General features: G+C 36.4%; 1 protein-coding gene across 1 annotated transcript in view; it reads right to left on the reverse strand.

Annotated features, from left to right (window-relative positions):
* Positions 1-3,554, reverse strand: part of LOC145990957 (Fanconi anemia group E protein-like) — a 33,094-nt gene extending 29,540 nt beyond the window's left edge. The window contains exon 1 of the mRNA XM_083126534.1: positions 3,486-3,554. The gene's annotated coding sequence lies outside the window, so the exon portion shown is untranslated. The remainder of the gene's footprint in view (positions 1-3,485) is intronic.
* Between the last annotated feature and the right edge of the window lie 13,452 nt (positions 3,555-17,006).

Raw genomic sequence — 17,006 nt, forward strand, 5'->3', positions numbered from 1 at the left:
ACTTACCTATTCTGCATTGCAAAAGATTCTTCAAGGTGATATTTTGCTTTTTTCACGAAAATAATTTCAATTTGTGACATGAGGAGTAAATATTGTTCTTCCTCTTTTGCGCTTCCATAAGACACAATATGGCGAGACAGCTTGACTAGCGTGGTAGATCATCAGTGGGTATGTAGTGTTTCCAACCTTGTCAACCAAAAAATCCCCACGAACCATGCATGGATAGCCCCACAAACCGAAAAATTCCCACGAACCATTCACGGATAGCCCCAGAAAAAATGCACGGCAAGGTTAGGTTAGGCAAATATAGTTAAAATTGTCGGTAAATGTTTGGTATATCGGAGACACATTAAAATTGGATATTTTGTGTTTTGCATGGTTCGTACTTACCAATTGTGTATTGCGGAACATAGTTCAAGGTGCCATTATGCTTTTTACACGAAAAGAAACACAAATTTTCACATACAGAGTACTTCCTTTCATTCATTTCTTCGCTTTCGTAACACACAATATGGCAGGCTGAGGTTGACTACCATAGTAGTTATGCAGTGTTTCCTACCTACTTCACCGAAAAATACCTACTATCGTGTTCGTCATGTGCAAATTGTACATTATGCACGGGTAGCTGACGGATAGGCCCACGAACCATTCACGGATAGCCCCACGAACCATTTTCGATAAGGTCAGGTTAGGTTAGGCAAGCATAGTTAAAATAAAAGGGGTTCAAAACACTTACAGGGGGTTACATCATCACATCCGCTTCACGTCGGGAAAGCAATGGCCATTGTGCGTCGGTGAGATATTTCTCTTGCAAAATACATGATTTCCCGGTCAAATAGATTCTACGATGAAAGAAAATACCTCGACGAACGTTAGAAACCTTAGAGAAACTCATTTCCATAGTTTGTTCTATAAAATTGAAGAAATGTGTCTCCGATATACCGAACGTTTACAAAATTGTCATCTTCTTACAAAAAAAACGGCATGGTTGGAAACACCAACAGAGAGTTAAGTCATCAAACGTTCGCAACATTTGGTTCACGTAGTGCAAGCAAATGAAAGCAACAGCAATGGATTCCAATAGTGTGACGTCACAGCAGACAACGAGCTGGGACTGAGTCCTCGCAATGAGAGAACTTGTTTTCTTGGTATCCAACAACTCAGTGCTATTTTCCTTCGGAAGGGGTAGCTTTAATTATTGTGACAGCAGTTATAAAACAAAATTATGATGCGTATCGTACATCAATGAAAAGATGAGATTTCTGAGAATACGACTATATATATAACATATACCTTACAGATGATAATGTAAAGAATAAATGGAGTAGGAAATCGAGTAAAGCGAATGCTCCAAAAGAAATCTCAGCCAATGGGCGTCGTCAGTTCAATCGCCTAAGGCAGCTGATTTCCTTCCCAAAGTTTCCCATCATCCATAGTGACAGCGTGGCCAACTTGAGATCGGGTTAAAATAAAAGGGGTTGGAAACACTTACCGGGGGTTACGTCATCACATCTGCTTCACGTAGGGAAGGCAATGGCAATTGTGCGTCGGTGAGATATTTCTCTTGAAAAATACATGATTTCCGGGTCAAACAGATTCCACGATGAAAGAAAATGGTAAAATTTTTGTTTCCCCAAAATGTCTTTTTTCAATTTTATAGGAGAAATTACTTACTGAAATGTGTTTATTTATACTTTAGGAAAGTCTTGGAATTTTGTTTTTCCCTCGTTGAATTTTTTTTGGCGGTAAATCATGTAATTTTCGACATTAATTTCATTCCGATGCACGAAAGCTGTTCCCTTGCTGTCCGTCTACTACGTGAACCAAATTTTTGCATGCGTTTCATGACGTAACAGCCGGTCAGTGTTTCCAAATATGCGGTTTTGTAACTGTGTAACAGTTATAGAACGTAAATAAACCTGCGTTACTGTTCATCATTTGTCATAACGAACTTGCGACACCATGACGTGCAAAGGATGCGTGGTGAAATTCGATGGGGTTCAAAATCCAGTACAATTTGTAACTCAACATGGAATTTTAAGGAGGGAATTTCTTCATTTTGTTTGAAATTCGGTATACTCACCAATTTTGGCCCCGTAATCACGTATCTGCAGTTAAAATTTGGCGCTCACACGTGGAAATAGCAAAATAATCTCAATTAAGTTCGTATTTCCACACCCTCGATTTCCGAATTTCCCGCCGGTTCCGGGCTCCGCCCCTGGGGTAATCGACTTACCGCCCCCAACCGCTATCGCGGCCCCGCCTGTTTCTATAGACTCCCTGTTAAGGGCATGTTAGAAATTGGCCGGATTCACCTGCACCCAAATAAGCGCCAGCAGTTAAAATTTGGCGCTCACACGTGGAAATAGCAAAATAATCTCAATTAAGTTCGTATTTCCACATCCTCGATTTCCGAATTTCCCGCCGGTTCGACTCCCTGTTAAGGGCATGTTAGAAATTGGCCGGATTCACCTGCCCCCAAATCAACGCCAAATTTATACGTGAGCGCCAAATTTTAAGTGCAGATTCGTGATTACGAGGCCCAAATTAGTAACTATCCCAAATTTCAAACAAATCGGATAAATACCCTGCATTTTAACAAGAGATTCCAAAATTAGTTAGTATACCGAAAATTAACAAAATTGGAGCCTTTCTCTATATTGTCAATTCGCTCCGAGTAGGTGGGAAAAAAATCCAAAGTTCGTCAGACTTTTTCTTTGACATCAAATGAGAGTACGAGACGTGTATTACCTATTTCACAATCAGTTGCTTTGATTTATTTCAATCACTTATCGCACAACACTCTTGCTACCTTCCGTTCTGACGTCAGCAGACTCAAGTTTATTTTTAGGCTAAAGGTCTATGTTGTTATCCATATCATTCAAATTTCAGTAACCACCAAACGTCTCTAATTCCCTTATTTTCGTATTTTTCACATTCATACTTAAGTATTCTGCATACTAGAACCTAAATATTTTGCTATGAAGAAGGTCGCAACACTGCATAACCACTGATCATGGACTACGCTAATCAAGATTTCTCCGCCATATCGCGTGTGACGCAAGCAAAGCGAACAAAATAAAAATACTCGATATTTCGAAAATTGAGACTATTTGCCTGCAAAAAACGAAACGCGAAATAGAAGAATCCTTACGAATGCAGAATATGTGAGTATCAATGTGAAAAATACGAAAATAAGGGAATTAGAGACGTTTGGTGGTTACCGAAATTTTAATGAAATGTGTCTAAGATGTATGAAACTGTTACCCTTTCCGTTACACACAACATCTAAATCTATAATTAAAAATTCAAAGTATTTTTGAGAGGTATAGTCAAAAATAGTGACAGGATAACGTTATAGCAAAAACATAATGTGACCACATTCAGTTTGCTTTGCGTATTTCCTATTCTTTCACAAGTAATGAATAATCCTTCACAAAACAAATAACATTTTATAAATAACACATCAATAACAATGAACTGACCAAAATCCCTTGGATTATTCTTGATAATCCCGTGTGCCCAACTCGACGATTTATCTCAGCAAACAGAAATCGTAATCGGAAAAAAAATTGCAACTTATATGAACATGACTCACTTATTAATCGATGGTGTCTTCACAGCAGGCTATTTGCGAAACATGACACCAAGGTAGGTTCAATAAAAACAAAATTTACGACGGTGTAGAGTACGCTACTTCAATTCTAATAGTTTGAGCAAATCCTAAAAACTACCGCGCTACCGCCAACACAGATTACCGCCCATGCGTGCGTCGTACACACCACAGCTGATTTCACGTTTAATCTGTGCTGCATTCTCAGGACTTTTGAAAATATGCAGCAGTGTAAATATGATATTATTACTTTATTAGTGTTTGGTGTAAGCATAGTGCAAAGAAGATGCTGAATATTACCAGCATAAGAGTGCAAGGCTGTAAAAGTTTTGGTGGAATGTCGGACGAGCAGCAAATTTTCCTCTTCGTCTTTTCCCGACAAACGCCTAACTGTATCTTCATATGATTTATCGCTCAAGCGATCGATTTTATATCTTTAATGGTAACAGTATGGTACACACATTTCTTCAAATTTACAGGAGAAAGTACTTACAGAACAGTTTCTGTAGACTTTTGGGTACTACTTTACTATACCGGAGACACCTATCAATGATTTATTTCGCAATTTTTTACATTGCTAACGTACTATTCTGCATTGCGGAACATTTCTTTAGGTGAAATAATGAATTTCTAACTAAAATAATGTCTATTTCGTACATTAACGAGTACTTACGGTTGTTCCTTATTTCCCACAAACCATCCACGGGTAGCCCCAAAAACCATTGACGTTAGCCCCAAAATTCACGATAGCCCCACGAACCATCATGGGGACGAGGTATGCCTACTAGGTTAGGTTAGGTTCCATTAGCACTCCTTTCATTCAGTTTAGCATATACGGACAATACGAGAGCGTATTGTGCTCTCGTGCAGAAAGCAAATGGCGAAAGCAGCAATAGCACGTCGGAAATAGATTTTCGTAGAAAACCACATGCATTCGCATTAAAATGGATCAAAACTACATTCCCGAACATCAACAACGCTACAGAAAATGATTTGCGTAAGTACTTTCTCCTGTAAATTTGAAGAAATCAGTCTCCGGTATAGTAAAGTGTTACTGCAATTTTTACATGGTTCAATTTCGATGTCCGTATGTTAACACATACTGCGGAGTTTTAGCGATTACTTAAGGTTTCGTTCAATATATGCTCTCGTAGTTAGGTTAGGCAGGTTAGGTTTGGTTTCCTTAGCTAGGGTGACCAGACATACTCTTTTTAAGAGTATTATACTCTTTTATAGGTTCATATACTCTATACTCTATTCAATTTGCAAAAATCCCCAAATATACTCTTCTCCTTACTATTTAATTTCATTCATTATTTTTCGCATAAAAATGCGTTAAAATCACAGAAAGAAAAGAAATATTGATGGGTAAGTGGAGGTCAGTACACGCTGGGTCAAATTTAAAAGTGAATGTCTGTTATATCGGAGACACATTTCTATCGGATATTTTCAGTTTTAAATGATTCATACTTACCAATTGTGCATTGGGAACGTAGTTGAAGGTGCCATTATGCTTTTTACACGAAAATAACTTCGATTTTTCACATTACGAGTAATTCTTTTGGGTTCTTTCTTCCGTTGCGGAACATGCAATATGGCACGCACAGCTGTGGATCATCGTGCGTCGAGCTTGTGTTTTGTCGATTTGGAGTGGGTATGCAGTGTTTCAACCTTCTTAACCAAAAAATACCTGCTTTCGTGTTCATTATGTCATCACAAACCATTCACGGATAGCCCCAAAAAACATTCCCAATAGCCCCAAAAACCATTCACAATAGCCCCAAAAACCATTCACGATAGCCCCACGAACCATTTCCGGCAAGGTTAGGTTAGGTAAGGTAAGGTAAGCATAGTTAAAAAGAAATAAAATTCTGGTAAAAAAAGGGCATGTTTGGAAACACTGTTGAGACCGCGTGACTTTCGACGCTCACGCCATCTGCTGGTACATAAGGGAAACAACGGCATAATGTTGTCGCTTTGCACAAAATGCAAGTTTATTATATCAAAAGTGCTTATTTCTTGTTGTGCAGCATTCTACGGTGAGAAAATACCTCCACGAACTTTCAAAATACTACAGAAACTCATTTCCGTAAGTAGTTTCTTCTGTAAAAATGAAGAAATGTGTCTCCGATATAACAGACATTTACCAAAAGTGATTGTGCCTCTTATAAAAATTTTGTTTACTCTGCCTGGTACAAATGTTGATTGTGAAAGACTCTTCAGTGTTATTAAAACTTATTGGCGAGAGGAAAAAAGTACACTCCTGGTGTCAACACTCGAACAAGTAATGAAAGTGAAATTCAGTGTGGACATGACCTGTGAAGAGTTTGGACTGGCAATAAAGGATGATTTAATCATAATTTAATTACATTAGACCCATAAGTAATTTGAATCTGTCAAGTGTAGTCCTTTTTATAGGGGCTATAATGGAAGAAATAACAAATAGCCACCCTTATTTTAGTTTTCTTTTTATGTTTTGTGATTGCGCACCTTCAACCTATAGACTATACTCTTTTTCGTCAACAAATATCTGGTCCTACCTTAGCATTTAAAAAATGCATTGTACTAGGGTTCCGATTTACTTTTACATTCATTCCCACGCTTCTACGATATTTACTGGCGCTTGTCGACTGAGAATATCTTGTCCATGAGAAGTGTGTAAGGTAATTTTCAAGTTGCTTTTTTTCAACATAAGTAACATTTTTTCCAGTCCAAGCAGTGCTCATTACTTTAAGGAAGGTTCAAATTTCGTGTGACAATGATTTCCAAAATTCTATGATAATTAGTCTTTGTGCTGGAGAAATCATAAAACAATCGGAATCGTTACCCTAACCTAACCTTGCATGCATGGTTCATGGGGCTATTTATGAATGGTTCGTGGGGCTATTAGAATGGTTTGTGGGGTTATGTGTGCATGGTTCGTGGGGCTATTTATGATTGGTTTGTGGGGCTATCCATGAAAGGTGTGTGGGGCTACACGTGCATGGTTCGTGGGGTTTTTGAACCTGGAAAAAAACACAAAATGAGTAACACGAAAGTAGGTATTTTTTCGGTGAAGAAGGTTGCAACACTGCAAACCCACTGATCATCGACAACACTAGTCAAGATTTCTCTGCCATATTGTGTGCGAGAGGAACGAACAACAATTACTCTATATGTGGAAAATTGAAGCTATTTTTGTGAAAAAAGCGAAATCCCACCTTAAACAATGTTTCACAATGCATAATAGGTAAGTACGAATGCAAAAAATGACGGAATGAACGAGTGAAATGTGTTTTCCCTATACCATACTGTTACCTTTTTAATTTCACACACACACACACACACACATATATATAATGCAACATCGATAACTTATCACTTAACTTAAATACGACCATATGGAACCCGCACACCTCTATTTCTGTGCGTGAAATCATGCCCGCCGCCATGTTTCCGACAAATCTTTCGGGGTCTCCCTCATTGCACAACAATAATTTTGCAACTGCAATGCTGTGGGTCAGCACTGCTGGCCTTGCCCTACGATAACTATTTAAATAAATACTGTGTAAATAACTTACATAATATGACAATATCTGCAACTCTCCTTTAGAAGTAGAAGCTATTCATTGATTTTTTGCCAATATAGGATCTTCGGTAACGGTTCAGATTGTTTTATGATTTTTTTCAAAATCTTGCAGGAAGACTAATTATCGTAGAATTTTGGCATTCATTGCCACACAAAAATTGAACCTTCATTTGAACCTTGAAGTAAAATGCACGGTTTTATTTCGGGAAAAAAAAAGTTATTTATGTTGGTAAAAAAAATATCTTAGGTAAGCAAGCAATCTCTCCATTCTCCGTTGATAGAAGCGACAGTAAGTATCGTAGATTAGTGGGAATGAATGTATAAGTAATTTGGAACCTTCTTGAAACTAAGCAGCACAGTTTTCATTTCGAAAAAGTTTAATTTATGGTAAAATAAAATCTTCAAGCATTTGGCCACATTCAGTAGTAAAAAGCATTCAGGGATCTTATTATAATGCTACGAGAACTAAACCTGACTTGCCTAATCTAACCAGTAAAGCATTAGGTTTGATTGATTGATTTAGTTTATTTTACTTCGTGTTTTGTGCCTCTTGGCTAATTTGCGAAGATGGGGATGAGTGATGAAATGATGAAATTGATGAATGGACATTCACAAACAACCAAGCCCGACCAGGATTCGAACCCGGGACCCTTGGCGTCGCAGCGCGATGTGCTAACCACTCGGCCACAGGGTCGGGCAGTAAAGCATTAGGGTTGTTATTAAAATTCTAAGGGAACTGACCTGCCTAACCTAACTACGAAAGCTTTTATTGAACAAAATCTTCAAACATTTTGGCCATGTTCAGTAGTACAAAGCATTTAGGGATCTTATTTTAATGCTAAGAGAACTAAACCTGACCCTCCTGACCTAACCACGAAAGCATTTAGGGTTATTATTAAAATGGGTAACAGTTTGATATAGGCAAAACACATTTCTTCAATTTTACAGGAGAAAGTACTTACGGAAATGAGTTTATGTAGACTTTTGAAAGGAGTGTTTTCTCCCTTCGTTCAATTTATTCGGCTGGTAAAACATCTATTTTTCGACATTAATGTGTCTGCGATGCACAAAAGCTCTTGCCTACATTACCTTCGTCTACGTGAACCAAATGTTCCGTGCATTCGATGACATAACCCCCAGTCAGTGTTTCCAATGATTCCATTGTTTTCCCAAAACATGACAATTGTAAGTATGTTTGCCTAACCTAACCTTACCTTGCTGTGAATGGTTCATGGGGCTATTTATGAATGGTTTGTGGGGCTATCCGTAAATGGTGTGTGGGGCTATACGTGCATGGTTCGTGGGGTTTTGGAACCTGGGAAAAAAATTAACACGAAAGTAGGAATTTTTCGGTTAAGATTGTTTGAAACGCTGCATATCCACAGATGATAGACAACGCTAGTCAAGATTTGCCCGCCATATTGCGTGTAACAGAAGCGAAAAAGCAACGAACAATAAATACTCGTAATGTGAAAAATTACAATTATTTCAGTGAAAAAAGCAAAATCCCACCTTAAATAATGTTTCGCAATGCATAATAGGTAACTACGAATGTAAAAATAGACGAAATGGACAAGTGAAATGTGTTTTGGCTATATCAAACTGTTACATTAAAATTCTAAGTGGAACCTTCTTGAAACTAAGCAGCACAGTTTACATTTTGAAAAAGTCTAATTTATGGTAAAATAAAATCTTCCATCCTTCTGGCCACATTCAGTAGTACAAAGCATTCAGGGATCTTATTATAATGCTATGAGAACTAAACCTGACTCGCCTAACTACGAAAGCATGTATTGAAGAAAATCAAAGTAATCGCTAAAGCTCCGCAGTATGTGCTAACACATGTAAATCAAAATCGAACCATGTAAAAAATGCATACGGAGCATGATGAAATCACAATAAAACATATGGAACTTGGGTTGGATCTTCTTCAGTACATTCTTCTTTTCAAATAAAATTTTTACACCAGCCTCCATGGTGCAGTGGTTAGCACAGCATGCTATGGCACCAGCGGTTCAACGTTCGAATACCAGTCTGGGCATTGTATTTGTGAGTACCCCTTCATCGTATCATCACTCATCCTCATCTTTACAATTAGCCAAAAGTGGCAGAGATGTGAAGTAAAATAAATGAATCAAGCAAAATAACATGTAAAACTTAACACACACACACACACACACACACATATGTGTGATTAAAGTTCACTTTATTAATCAACATAGCTTTCAAAGTTTGTACTCCAGGAAACAGAGAAGAAACTCCAATATTTTAAGAATATTGGAATATGGCACATTGTTGACATTGAAATGTGAAATAAATTCTACCAAAATCGCTAGGTGATGTTTTTCTAATAGTTCCATTGGAATTAAAATGGAATAAGCCTAAAGTTTTTCCAGATCCAGCACTTTAACTTAAACCCCCTTGGCAGAATTAAAGTATCTGACAAGCAATGGAAATATTTTTACGTCCTTATGATTCGACAAATCTGTCTTTATTGAAATAAAATTATCTTTCTCTAAATCATACTCTAGTTGAGAAATTGCAAATGTGGATAAAACATTTTAGCACAATTGCCTCACCTTTATTTTCATCACACATAAATCTTGGTTCAAAAGCACACTCGATAAGTTTAGAAGTACAGTCCACAGATCCGAAAGAGTTGTTGAACTGGACTGTGTGATAAGCAAATGTTCTCTCTCAAGTGTTGCTAATTTCATATCTTTGTCACCAAAATTTGCACTTTAAAAAGCAATCTTTAAATGCCGAACTAGATGCATTTGCACACACTATACTTTTATGTTTTTCTTGTTTATATCTTGTCTTATATCCGACCACCCCTGATGACTTATACTGAAATTAGATAACACTTGCTACAGTGAACATTTGAGTCAAAAATTGTTTTCTTAATGTAAAGATATTCCTTGTGCAGGTCGGTATTGAAAAAAACACTTGGCATATTTTAATTTTTCACTGTTGTTTTGCACTACACAGTTCACTCACAAAAACAATAAACTACATTCTATTTTGTAAGTGAAGAACTTAGGAACACTGGATCATCTTCTATCAGAACCACATCTGACTGAATTCCTTTCAACTTAATCTTATACGTTTCCAATTTCAAATTGTTGGCTGCATTTATATAAAGGAATAAAGGTCATGAAGTCTCAAGATAATCTACTGCAAAGCACTACACATTTGCTAAGTGTGTTCTCAAAACAGACCTGCCATTGGTTTCTTCTTACCAGTATGCAGAGCAATGTAAGTTGGCACATCAAATGCTTCTTATGCTCCCACATAACTGCATACCTCTAATAGAAACCACACTGCAGTCAGGTGTGAAAAACTGAATGTTACTATGCCATAGTTCATAGTAATAGTGCCGGCCCCCGTGGCAGAGTGGTTAGCACATTGTGTTACGATGCCAAGTTTCCCGGGTTCGAATCCTGGCCTGGCATGGATGTTTGAGAGTTCATTCATCATATCATCACTCATTCTCATCTTCACAAATTAGCCAAAAGTGGCACAAGAAGCGAAGTAAAATAAATCAATTCAATCAATCATTCATAGTAGACAAGATGTATTTTTACAGTAATTCTATGCTGAAAAGTCATTGCACAAAAAAGGCATGCAGCGCACACAATTATGCACTTTCTGCACAAGCTGAATATTGACAGTGGTCAGGCACATCATGTTTGGCTCCCGCTTTTGCAAAACTCAAACCTATCACAAGCAACAGACGAACTGGTTACACCAGCGCCCCTAGCAGTAAGCGAGGGAACAACAGGAACTGGAAGTCAACCCAACAGTGAAGCCTCGAGTTTCCCAAGTGGATGGTGACAGAGGCCACCAAAATTAATAGAACATTTTCAAGTAAGTTTCGCGGGAATCTTTTTAGTACTCACTTATGTCTTCTAATTATGAACCGTGTTTTTTATTCCCTCTATCATGAAAAAAGGGACATTTTGCTATCCCATTTTACTTACAACCCTCTGCCCACAAAATTATATTTGCTAACATTGTGTGATGTCATGCCTGAGGCTGATTGGCTGGCTTGTTCGGAGCCACTAGGAGGAAACGAGCATGCGTTGTCTTGAGGCAACTGTCACAGGGGAAGAGCACTAGCTAAGCTCTCACAGCGTGTATGGTTAGTGTGGCGGCATGATGGAGAGAGAATTTATGTAGATAGGGGTTCCTTTAAATTCTATAGTTTATTTGGTCATTTAACCACACTCACTATTCACACACACACACACTGCCCATAATTTTATCAATTTAATATACTAGGGATTCAAATGTATGATGATTGAATTCTAAAGACAGGTTTTTACATATTTAAAATGGAATTTGAGTACAGAAACAAATATGCACTTGTTAGTTGTTAAATTTATATGAAGTACAATTTCACTGTTAAAATGAAATGAAGAGAATCAAATTTCCTGATTTTGAATTTGTAACTATTATCCTAGAATAATGGACTCTGATAACAGCCTGCTTTCGCTGTCCTTCTGTATGGTAGATCTTGCTTTAAGCAGTTGAGGTAGACATGAGACATGAATGCTTTTTGCAGCTAAGTTGCATACTTAAAGAAATATGGACAGAGACTAAGAAAAAAAGGACTGTCTGGCCGCCTTATGTATATCCCTAAACCTCAACATCTCCTACGTGCCTTTATGGCGTAGTGCAATGCACAAGGAACAGCTATACCAATATATATATATATTGATGATGATGTATATATACACATACACACACATACACACACAAATGGTTCTCAATTACTCATGTGCTGCAATTAAAGATTGTCTGCTTGGTATAGAAGAAATAAACATATTAAAACGCATTTTGGTTTACATTTTTGTTTGCCAAAATTCCAAAAGAGAATCAAGGTCTCAGGAACCTAGTGTCGGTCTCACTTCAATTTGACAGAAGCCTTGTCTCAGCAGATCTGGTCTTGTTCTCATCACAATTTTCAAAGAGGCCTTATCTTTTTAATTTTGGAGTGAGAGATGAGTCCGATACTTGTCTCGTGTCTGTAGCATCCTTAGCTGTGGTGATTTGCCACATATGCCATAACAAAATTTAAAGAATTTAGAGAATTTTACTGACTTCAGGCCCTCCATCAAAATTTTCTGGATCTGCCAGTGTGTTACATGTTTTGACAACTCCATGTTTGGTGGAAATTAGCTTAAGCAAAGAGCATCAGCAGTAGTTGCAATTTCTGAAAATTTAATGAATAACTAAAAATAGTACAAATCAAACAGTTATGGCAACAGAGACTTGCACCAAGTTCTTCAGTTCTGATACATAAATTGAATTTATCGAGCATCTCTCTCTTGTTTATATTTCCATACTTACAAACAACAAAATCATCCATAATAATCTGCATGCCAGTTCATAGACCTAGGTGTCGCTAATGCTTCAATGCCTGACAATTAAACAAAGCCACAAGTGTTTCCAAATGAATGTGCTATTTCCTGAAACAAATTCAAGATCATTCTATAAATATACTTTCTGAAAAATGTGTAAAATATATATAACCTTAACTACTTCATCCATTCTGTAGTGTTTGAATTTTTTTTAGGATTTCTGAAGTCAAATGACATTCTGTCCATTTTTTCTCTTCATCTTAAAAACTGAAATCAGCAATCTCACTATAATAATACTATTCTTTGCCTTCAAACTGAGAAGAAATACATAAGTAAAATGTGTTTGCCTCCATTGAACCTTTCATTGTCATTGCAATCAAATGGTTCGTGCTTGAAGTGGGCCTTCAGTGCGTATTGAAGAAGACTTAGATTGCAGAGTGAAGGCCATCATGTATGAACTGTGGTTTTCCTCATTGAAATTAGAAATTTTATGCACATTTTCTAATCTGTTTTTGTTCTGTATTTTAACCTCTTGGCTTCAGGTTTCACAGATAACCTAGCTAGCCTAGAATATCCGCTCAATACATATATAGTATGTACAGTGGGATCCATTAGTATTACCATGCAAATTGTCCATGACTATTTTCATTAATTTTTATCTTACATCCTGTTTGTTTTTAAGCGATGGATTTTTATGTATGCTGGTGCAGAAGTTGTCAACAGCTTGTTTTGACTTTTCTTTTAATTCTTGAAGCTCTAATTGGGTCAAAGAAAGTGAACGAACATGACGATGGACAATTTGCACGGTAATACACATGGATCCCACTGTACACCTTGCCTTGTAATAACAGGTATATCAACAATTGAATTTTGAAAACACACACACACACAGATTAACACTTTAACTGCCAGGCTGAATTTTGCATTTTCTTGTGGGGCGTTGGAGCTATTTTGATGGTGTGTACACTTATTGTGCACATGATCTGTATGCTACACGTTTTAATTCCTTTCAAAACTCGACTCCCATGCCATCTGTGAGGAAACTCTGAAACCAAGAATGCACAGCCCTTCCAGGAGGCCAGGGAAACACACAAACACATTTGTTTTCAAAGGAGCTGTGTATAAGAACTATACACGCTGCCTGCAAGTTGTGTATCAATGTGATACACATGCTTTACAGCAGGAGACACCATGTGTATCAATTTAATGCATATGGCAGTTAGTGTTAAATATATGATACTAAATTGTACAAATGAAAGATGCCACTGTTCTAATGGTAATTTCTTTCACACCCTTCTTGAAACTATAATCTGTTTAATGAAATTTATGCTTAAGTTTATGACTTGCAAACAGATCACAATGATGACAAATTGGAATGGATATGGTTCAGTGAATATTGGAACTTTGAATGTGAGAAGTCTATATGGTAAATAATGTGAACTAGTAATAGAGATTAAGGAAGGAAAAGTAAAATACTTGGCAATGACAGAAACAAAGGAGAAAGGTAATAGAATTGAAGAACTCACTGAATACTTTCTACTATTCTACAGTGGAGTACGAAAACAAGAAAGGGCAGGAGGGAAAGGAAACATTTGTTGGAACAACATAAAACCAACTTCAATTTGCCAACATCGACCCAAAATTTCTCACATAGTTGGCCCAAAAGCTCTGCTTACTTGGAATTAGTGCTTACATGCAAGCTTCATCCATTTCCTACACAAAATATATTATGTGAACAGCATCACTCTAGAAGTGATATTATAATGTAAACACAACACACAATCACATTTTCTCCAAGTAATGCTTTTTTTGTTTACACTGAATTATGCGTGAGCAGACAGAATTTTTGTGCTCAACTTTTTGTATGGCAAGCACAGGTGTCTTCATTTTCTATCAAAATGGAGACAAGGATTCAAGCAATGAAAATATTTTGTACATATTTCAATATAGCTGTGTTCTGAAATATTAAATGACAATGGAGATGATATTGAGTAGTAAACAGTGTAAACTTGTTTAACATATCTTTATCCGACAATTTACAATTTTTATTGCTTCATCAAAAGTATAATCACATGGCAGTTTCAAAGCATTCATTTCTACATAGTTTCAATAAGAATAAGATGAACAGCTTAACATATACTATACTATATGCTTGATACTGAAAATATAGAATACTGAAGTGAAAATAAAATAGCTATTAAGCAAATTTGGGCTTGGGTGTTTTTGTTACTGTCCTTTCAATTTCATCTAATCATCACTTATCCTCGTCATTATGATTAGCCAAAAACACCAAATAACAAAAATACTATACAAAACTGAGAACTCTACATGGTTCCCACACACTTAGAAAACCTGGAAATATCAGGGAATTTGAAAAAAATACAAATATCAGGGAAAATGATATAGCATTAATCCTAACTTACCTGTGCTGTACAAAAACTTCATGCCCCCTCCTTTTTTGCCATCAAAACAAAATAAAAAGTGGGTGAATATCAATGCTTCTTTTCTTTATACAAAAGCAGTCATATAATGATTACAAAAGTTACGATGAATAAGAAACAATATTCACTGTCACTGATTTGATCTTCACAGTTAATGCACCTGTAGTACATGTTTACTATGTTTGTGGTACATATGATTCTGACATATTGGCTCCTTGTTTTAGGTTTCCAAAGGTTATACTTCACTCTTTGATGATGCCTAATGGCTACAGATTGTTTCAACAGGTACCCAAGTATCTCCTTCATTTCATACAATACAATGGTAGGTTCATGGTGTGAATCTTGTCTCCAATTTGTGTTGCTGTCATTAGTTTAAACACAAAAGTAATACAGTTACCAAGCGCACTTAAGTGGCAAACTTTTGATGTTGCCACCAAAGTCCCCATGTTTGAGTCCTGGATTTGTGCTTGGGTGTTCTTTGTTACTGTCCTTTCATCAATTTCATCTAATCATCACTTATCCTCATCATTGCGATTAGCCAAAAACACAAAATAACAAAAATACTATACAAAACTGAGAACTCGAGACAGTTCCCACACACTTGGAAAACCTGGAAATATCAGGGAATTTGAAAAAATACAAATATCAGGGAAAATCCTCCAATTGTTCAATGCATACTAACGGAGCACATCTGAAGGACTAGAATAAAGTCCTGACTGCTGATAATAATAATTACAACTAATAAGTACTTACAACTGCATTAACTTGTATATATTACATATTATTTGATAGTGTGTATATTTGTAAACTTCTTTTTGTCAAAACTAAAAATATTTACATGTTCTCCATAGGAATTGTTTGAAATTTCATTTTGTGAACTAGAGTACAGTTTGATAAGGTGTTGAACTCCCAGAAAACCTTTGCCCTTAATTATATGCAAAGATATGTCATTTTATTGTTGCATTAACTTGGTTTTTTCTGTCAGAAAGTAATAATAACAGTAATAATAATAATTAGGGATAAACTGATGAAATTTTTGCCAATACCAATACTATACATATAAAATTTACTGATAGTGATAACCAGTATTCTAGAGATCCAATATAACATTGCAAATGTTCCTTGAAGAATATGAAGTGTTCATTCACTTCCTAAATTAATGTAACTAGGAGAGAGCAATGCATTTGAAAAAAAGAAATTTAATTTACAAACTATGACATATGAATAATGTTCTTATTCATAACGTAATAACAGAATTTGACACTAAATTACAGGTTATTTATAAATATATCTGGTCGGTAAAATCACCCAAACTTTTACTGCTATATCTGCTGATTCAAATATGGTACTAATTTTTGTCCCATTCCTAATAATAATAATAATAATAATAAAAGAACATGAACAACAACAAAAAAGGCAAGGATGGTGTAGTTATTAGAGGAAATGGAAGTAAAATTAATTTAAAATATTAATTAACTGTGTATCCTGACTCTGGGGAAAAAAGTTGAGGATTCTGGAAAACTCGGGGATATCTTGGAAAATACATTTGGAGTACTTGTGCCTTGAAACTGTGGCCTAGCCCTGAATGGCAAAAATGATGTATGATGATTAGACCAAACAGATATGTTGTATTTCTCTATCATCCAAGATGGAAGGTGGTATCCACCTTTTTGCTTTTATGCATCTGTGGGTTAATCATGACAATAATGGTAAATTACAAAATAGAAGAAGAAACAAACGTAATGAATGCTTTGCTAACTACTTGGCTGCACAGGCTGAAGCAATTTAGATAGAACGATAATATTAATATGAGGTGAGAACAGAGAAAGACACGGCAAAGAATTTTCAATAGGAAGTCTATGTCCGAGGACCATGGAATATGAAGCAGAATTAACAAGTGCACTGAAAGTGACAAAGGCAGAAGTTTGCATCAAATAGATACAGTGAGGATTGAAAGACAACTTGCATATGAACTGAAGAGGTTTACAATGAGAAATAGTTGCATGCAAAACAAATAG

The sequence above is a fragment of the Lepisma saccharinum genome, chromosome 8 (assembly GCF_977018435.1).
Source record: "Lepisma saccharinum chromosome 8, izLepSacc3.1, whole genome shotgun sequence".
Taxonomy (NCBI): domain Eukaryota; kingdom Metazoa; phylum Arthropoda; class Insecta; order Zygentoma; family Lepismatidae; genus Lepisma; species Lepisma saccharinum.